Source organism: Pinus tabuliformis, chromosome 6, assembly GCF_031772625.1.
Source record: "Pinus tabuliformis cultivar Carrire ecotype Pingquan chromosome 6, CPIR1, whole genome shotgun sequence".
In the NCBI taxonomy this organism is placed as follows: Eukaryota; Viridiplantae; Streptophyta; class Pinopsida; order Pinales; family Pinaceae; genus Pinus; species Pinus tabuliformis.
The window spans coordinates 468034806-468042682 of NC_142292.1; positions in this window are offsets into that span (position 1 = coordinate 468034806).

Below are 7877 nucleotides of genomic sequence, written 5' to 3' on the forward strand. Positions count from 1 at the left end.
GGGGGTCTCAAGCTTTTTCTTTTATTTTTTTTTTCTTTTCTTTTTTTCTAAAAACTCCTAACGGAGTTTTATGCCTTGCTTAGGAATACTGCAAGAGCCGAATCCCCAAAATGTCAATGCTGCCAAAAGTCCTGCGAAAATCACGCCCCGGTATAGGAACCCACACAACTACTCAGATCTGGATGGCGGCTCTGGTGGATTTGAGAGATCTAAATGGCTGATCGGATAAATCTGAGTGGCGGAATAGATTGCTGCTGTGGATCTGTTGGATCTGAGCTGCGGGACCGATTTCTGCTGCTGCTGCAAACCCCACTTGTGAGATCTCATCTAGCAGAGATTATGCGTGCTCCAGAGATAGAAAATGGAACTATGGTCTCGAGGAGTGTCAGGTGCTACAGATCACAATATACATAAGGGTCTGACAGTAGTACTCGGCCCAATTTTTCAGGGCACTAACCAAGGAGGATCAACCGTACCCTTAGCCGTACAACCCGAATACCCTATTGTACGGGCGAGTAACCTCTCCAAGTGTTATTCTTGGTGTACTGTAGCAGCCAGACGGCCGACGGTTTATCTATGGCGAGGTTTCAAGGGAGCTAGGGGGCTTCTGATATACCAGAGAGTACTTTGAAGACAGTTAGTGCGTGGTTCTGTCTAATGCGCTACTACTCAAAGGGGTACCCATAGGGGTTACAAGGGAGTCCAACAAGCGTGACCATCTCTTGTATTTCCTGCATGCATGCCTCCCCAAATCTGCAGGTTTATGCGCTCAACAACAGATCTCGTGGTTTAAAGACGCTGGAACACGTCTCTAGCCAAAAACAATTGCTAAAAAATGGAGATCCCACCAGCCCTGGAAAGCGCTCTGATACCACTTGTTATGCTCTTAACCTGCAAGATGATACAAGAATACCAAATATGCGCAGAGATATACTCAGAACATAGAAAAGTGAGGAATAACAGCAGATATTTTATTATTCAGAAAGTAATGTTCACTTGCCTCTTCGAGGGGGAAACCTCCAATAGAGCAGAGCTCGATTACAAAATAAGACACAATGCTCCTTGCAGAGAGTCTCTATCCTTTATATATGACTCATACATGTAACACCATAGAGCCCATGGTTCTTATTAATACCATCTATCTAATACCATGGCCCATTTGCAACGAACTGTGGTCCCGTCATTAAATGCGGGTTAACCACTTACAATTATTAATATGGGCTTTATTGACTCTTTACTTAACTATAACTATGACTCGATCCTATTACATAAATAAGGGGGTTAGGGTGGGACCCTAACAAGAAAGGCTTCCTAATGGCGAAAAGGTAGTAGAGAAAATTCATGATGAGAAAAAAGAAATGTTAATCATGATTCAAAGAATGACAACATTGAAGATTTGAAGAAAGACGTGGAAGGTTTGAAGGAAGGTTTGACAAAGTTGCTACAAGAAAGGCTTCCTAATGGCGAAAAGGTAGTAGAGGAAACTCATGATGAGAACAAAAGAAATGTTAATCATGATTTCATAGACTCTAACGTTGGAATAAAGACCCACCACATTCCAAATATCGATATGAATAATTTTGATGGAAAGGATCTCGTAACATGAATACTACAGATGGAACAATATTTCGATCTCCATAATGTGCAAAACACACAAAAGGTACGCATTTCAACTTTATATTTGGAACCCAATCAGTTTGTATGGTATCGATGGCTTTGCTCTCATAAACAAATTGTCACTTGGTCAATTTTTACGGACGAAATGATAGCACATTATGAGGATACAAAGAGAAACACCTTATTTAGCCAATTTATAAATCTCAAACAAAAGGGTTCAATGGTGTAGCACATTTAGGACTTCCAAAAATTGAATATAAGGGTAAATGATATTCCAGAGGATCATAGGATTGATGTTTTCATAGGTACTTTAAAGGATAACATCCAACATGAGGTTCGCCTTTGGGAACTTGATTCATTGGAGAAGGCATTCAGGTTGGCAAGAAAAATTGAAAGCAAAATTATGGAAACAAGGAAGCCTACCACTCACAACTATAAAGATGGGAGTGTTTTTGCCCCTAGCCTTCCACAACCTATAAGGTTGACACCACAACAATTGGAAGAAAAAATAGAAAAGGGGCTTTGTTACAGTTTTGATAGAAAATACACTAAAGTTCATAAGTGTGCTGAGAAGAAATTATTTTACATAGATTGTGAAGAGGAGGAATAAAAGGAACAAAAAATGTCAAAATAAGAGGATATACATCAGGAATCAGCCCTAGACAAAGAAGAAATGAATCCAACCATATCTTATAATGCATTGGCAGGAATTACTACTCCTCAAACTCTCAAGATGGAAGGACATATCAAGAAGAAAAAGGTAATAGTGTTGATTGATTCGGTTAGTACCAATAATTTTATTCATTGTAAGATAGCCAAGGAATTAAATTTCTTCCTATATCCAGCACCAGAGTGTCAAGTGATGGTTGCAAATGGAGGAACCATAAATTTCTCTGGAAAGTGCCATAATATCAAGCTATCCATGGGAGAATATGTATTGAATATTCCTATGCTTTCTATTCCAATGGGTGGTGTTGATGTTGTACTAGGAGTCCAATGGCTACAATCTTTGCGTACGATAACTTTTAATTTTCAAGATATTTTCATGAAATTTTGTTGGGAAGGAAAGGAAGTTGAATTAAGGGGTATCATAGGGAAACCAAGAAAGATAATCAGCTCTAACGGCATGACAAAGCTTTCGAAGAAAGAACAATAGGGCGTAATTACACAATTATGTTCACTAGAAGTTCTCACATTGAAATCATCTATTTCTCCAAATCTCCAAAAGGTCTTGGATGATCATTCCAAGGTGTTTGAGATTCCCAAAGGCCTCCCACCTATTCATGATCATGATCATGCTATTCATTTGATTCAAGGAAGTGTTTCTCCAAACATCCAGCCTTACAGATATCCCTATGCCCAAAAGAGTGAAATTGAACGTATGGTTGCAGAAATGCTAGAGGTTGGGATAATTCAACCTAGTCAAAGTTCTTTCTCTGCACTAGTAGTATTGGTGCACAAGAAGGATGGATCATTGCGCATGTGTTTGGATTATAGGGAGCTCAACAAGCTCACTATTAAAGATAAATTTCCCATTCCTGTCATTGATGAATTACATGGAGCAATTTACTTCACCAAGTTGGATCTTCATTCAGGATATCATCAAATCAAAATGAACACTGAAGACATTCTAAAAAAAAATTAAAAATAAATAAAATAAATAATAATAATAATAATAATAATAATAAATAAATAATAAAATAAAAATAAAAATTAAAAATTAAAAATAAAAATTAAAATAAAAAATTAAAATTAAAATTAAAATAAATAAATAAAATTAAAATTAAAATAAAATAAAAATAAAAATCATTTAGAACTCATGAGGGTCATTATGAATTTTTGGTCATGCCTTTTGGCCTTACCAATGCACCTTCTACATTTCAAGGTTTGATGAATTCCATTTTCAAACCCTTCCCTAGAAAATTTGTGTTAATATTTTTTATGATATACTAATCTATAGCAAGTCTTGGATGGATCATGTTCAACATGTTCACAGGGTTCTCAAACTATTGGAGGAGAAACAATTATATGCAAAAACCTCCAAATGTTTCTTTGGAGTACATTAGGTGGAATATCTGGGTCATATTGTATCTCATGAAGGTGTTAAGGTAGACCCTAGAAAAATTAAATCCATTAAGGAATGGAAAATCCCCACATCCATACAGCATCTATGAGGATTTCTCGAGTTGACAGGGTATTATCGCAAGTTGGTTAAGAATTATGGGAAAATAGCAGCACCTCTAACAACATTACTGAAGAAAGATGCATTTTCTTGGACTCCAAAAGCAATGAAGGCCTTTGAATATCTTAAAGATTCAATATGCCAAGCACCAAACTTAGCTACATCAGAATTCACAAAAACCTTTATTGTGGAATGTGATGCCTCAGGAAATGGAATTGTCATTGTATTAATGCAAGAAGGAAAACCCATTGCTTTTGAAATTCGTCCAATCAAAGGAAAGTATTTACACAAAACTATTTATGAGAAGGAAATGTTGGCAATACTACATGCACTTAAGAAATGGTGACCTTACCTAATGGGAAGACACTTGAAGGTAAAAACAGATCATGATAGTCTTAAATACTTTTTAGAACAAATATTATCTTTAGAAGAGCAGCAAAAATGGGTCACAAAGATGTTGGGTTATGACTTTGAAGTCATCTACAAAAAAGGGAAGCAAAATGTTGTTGCAGATGCACTCTCAAGAAAGAATGAGGATGTGAAAGCATTGCTTTGTTCCATCTCTATCATCCAACCAAATTGGATAAACGAAGCAAGGGATGAATGGAAGAATGACGAAGAAGTGTGGGCACTCATTCAAAAGTTGCAACAAGATCCCAGTACATATGATACATTTAGCTAGAAATATGATTCGTTATGGTACAAAGATCACTTATACCTCTGTAATAATTCCCAAATCAAACAAAATATTCTTCTTGAATTTCACACCTCTCCCTTAGGAGGGCGCTCAAGATTTTTAAAAAATTACCATAGGGTTAAGAAGGAATTTTTTGGGATGGCCTTAAATCTGATATTCAAAGGTTTGTGGTGGAATGTTTGGTTTGCCAACAAAATAAAGTTGAGACAATTAAGACCCTGGGTCTGTTACAACCTTTATCCATTCCAAGTCAATGTTGGGAGGAGGTTTGAATGGATTTTATCGTAGGTTTACCCAATTCTGAAGGAAAGAGTGTCATCATGGTGGTAGTTGATAGACTTACCAAGTATGCACACTTAGGTGCATTATCTCATCCATTTAAAGCCTGTACAATTGCTACTGCATTTATGGAAACAATTCAAAATCTACATGGAAACCCAAAGATTATTGAAAGTAACAAAGATCCCATTTTCACTCGAAATTTTTGGACTGAATTCTGTTCTTGTCTGGGTACTCAGTTAGCTCATAATTCATCTTATCATCCTCAATCTAATGGGAAAACTAAGATAGTGAACAAATTTTTTGGAAGGATATCTTTGTTGCTTTGCATCTAATAAACAAACGCAATGAGTCAAGTGATTGGCTCTGGCTGAATGGTGGTATAACACTTCCTTCCATATTGCAGCAAAAATGACCTCATTTATGGCACTTTATGGATATCATCCACCGTCTATCACAACACCTTCAAGATAAAATTCGAAGGTTCAAGCAGTGGAAGATCACATTGAGCATCAACAACAGGTTCTCCAACTCTTAAAGGATAACCTCACTTTGGCGCAGAATAGAATGAAACAACAGGTATATCAACATCACAACGAAAGAAGTTTTTATGTAGGTGACTGGGTATTTCTACGGCTACAACCATACAAACAAATGTCCCTCAAGGAAGCTAAGAAGGATAATAAATTATCACCAAAGTATTATGGTCCATACAAGGTGTTTCAAAAGATTGGTACTATGGCATACAAATTGGAGCTTCCTACATCTTCCCGAGTGCACCCAATTTTCCATGTTTCATGCTTAAAGAAGGTTATAGGTGACAAGCTCCCAGTTCAAACAATATTTCCAAAACTTGAAGAGGAAGGAAGTATCATATTGGAAGATGAAGCAGTCACAGAAATAAGAACTCGGTAGCTCCAAAATTGATCAGTTTCAGAGTATCTCATCAAGTGGAAAAACTTACCCGCTGAAGATTCCACATGGGAGGATGAAAATTTTATACATAAGCACTCAGAACTACTCAAGCATTGAAGACAACACTTTTTTGAAGGAGAGGGGCATGTTAGGTCCCTATAATAGTGATTCCCCCATTACTATTGTCATTGTAGCCCTTTATTGTTATTGTTGTGCCCCTGTTGTCCCCACATTGTTATTATTGTGCCCCATAGAAGCCCACTATTGTTATTGTTGTTCCCTTATGTTATTATTGTGATGTCGACTTTGATTACATTGTGACCCCTTAAACTCCTATATATAGAAAGGAGGTTTTGTCATTTGTATGATCCAATAATTGTTCATTTGTGTAATGTAAAGGGGGTTACCCCCTTGAAGAGGCTTATTTTGAAGTCGTTGATCTATTTGTTCTTCTATTTTGTGAGTTGGTTGCATAACATACATCCATCCATTTAACAATTACAAGTAAATACATGAAATAACCATGACATGAACCAGTCATATAACCATGCTTATAACCAACATAAAATCATATAAATATCATAGATATGACAAACATTAAATCCACATATAAACCAGTGAAAGGGTAAGAGAAATTAGGTTTTATTAATCATAGGAAAATCCGACTAGGTTAGGGACTTCCACGTACCACCGAACCATATACTTTGTTGAACCAAATATTTCTTTCATCCAGTCACCCCGTGCCATATTCCAAGCATGAATGTGGGATCTCATAAGAAAAAAAAATCCAAGAACAACCAAGGGAATCCAGAGGTTAACCCACCTCCACCCTCATCAAACCATGATCACACCAAAACCGGTGCTCTAATCACAACTAAACTGAACTTGGAATGCCATCCGGAATCTATCACTATCCTTGAGGAATTTTTCGTCTCCTTGTCTCTCAGGCTTTACTGCAATCCAATCCTAGATCACTAGGCCCTAAACCGATACCATCCTCTCAGTCTTTACCACAATCCAAACTCAGATCACTAGGCCCTAAACTGAGACTTCTCCCTCATGCTTTACTGTGTTCCCACCAAAACTGGTCAAGGGATTCCTAGGCCTTTGGGAATTAGCCTTGAGGCCATGATCGATAAATTACCATGGATATTCCACTAGACAGTTCGTCACAACAGATCTAATAATATTATATTAAAAATACGAGATTCTACACTATTACAGTTTTATTTAATTTCTATATCTGTAGATCTTGTTGTAATTAGTGCATGCATGTAAAAGTAAATTATGCATAAAAGAAGAGAATGAAAACATAATATCGTACACATATAAGACATAAGATATGCTCTCTAGGAAACCCTTTCAGGATAAAACCCAGCTGGAAGGTGACGTTGCTTCGCTCTCTTTCTCTGTCTGGAAATATGGTTGCAGATATAAAGAAGTAATGTTTGTGGCCCGTGGGCTGCTACAATGCACAAATACTATCTATATTCTCTACCCCCTATCTCTCCTAGCTATATTTTCTCATCTATGGAACAAACGCTCTCGAAAGAATGGAATGCCTCCTCCTTCTAGTGGCCCGGTTATAACACAACCCGATAGCCCACTGGTGGTTAAGTTTTACTACATAAAATCTTAACTAGAGTTAAAAATAGACTCTTCTAGAGTCTTCTACATCAAAAACATGTGGCTAGCCCCTTTTCCATGAATAATGGGGGCTGACGCGGCATCCTCCCAGACTATAGGTATGAAAACAGGAAGGTCAACTTCTTAGTGGCATAACTTTTGCATACGGACTCCGATTGACGCGATTCTTACACCATTGGAAATATTTCTGTGTGTAGAACAACTTGATAAGGTGTCATGCTCAAAAGGCAAATTTTTACTCCCAAAAAATGTTGTTTGATGCCTCAAAATTCTCCGCAAGTATTCCTGTTGAATCTGCTTGATCCTTGCTTTCCTTCCCTTCCCTTTGCTTGATTTTCCTTTCTTACTCCAAATCTAGAGTGCTCCAAGAAAACTCTAAGTGACCAAGAGTGAGAGAGAGAGAGAGAATAATGAGAGAGCTCCAAACTTGAACTAACAAAAGGTTACCAACTGATCCTTAAAAGCCTTTTTATTAATGAGGCCTCTAATTTCTTCATTTTCCATTATTTTCCTTCAATTTCCTCCTCACATGAAACTTGT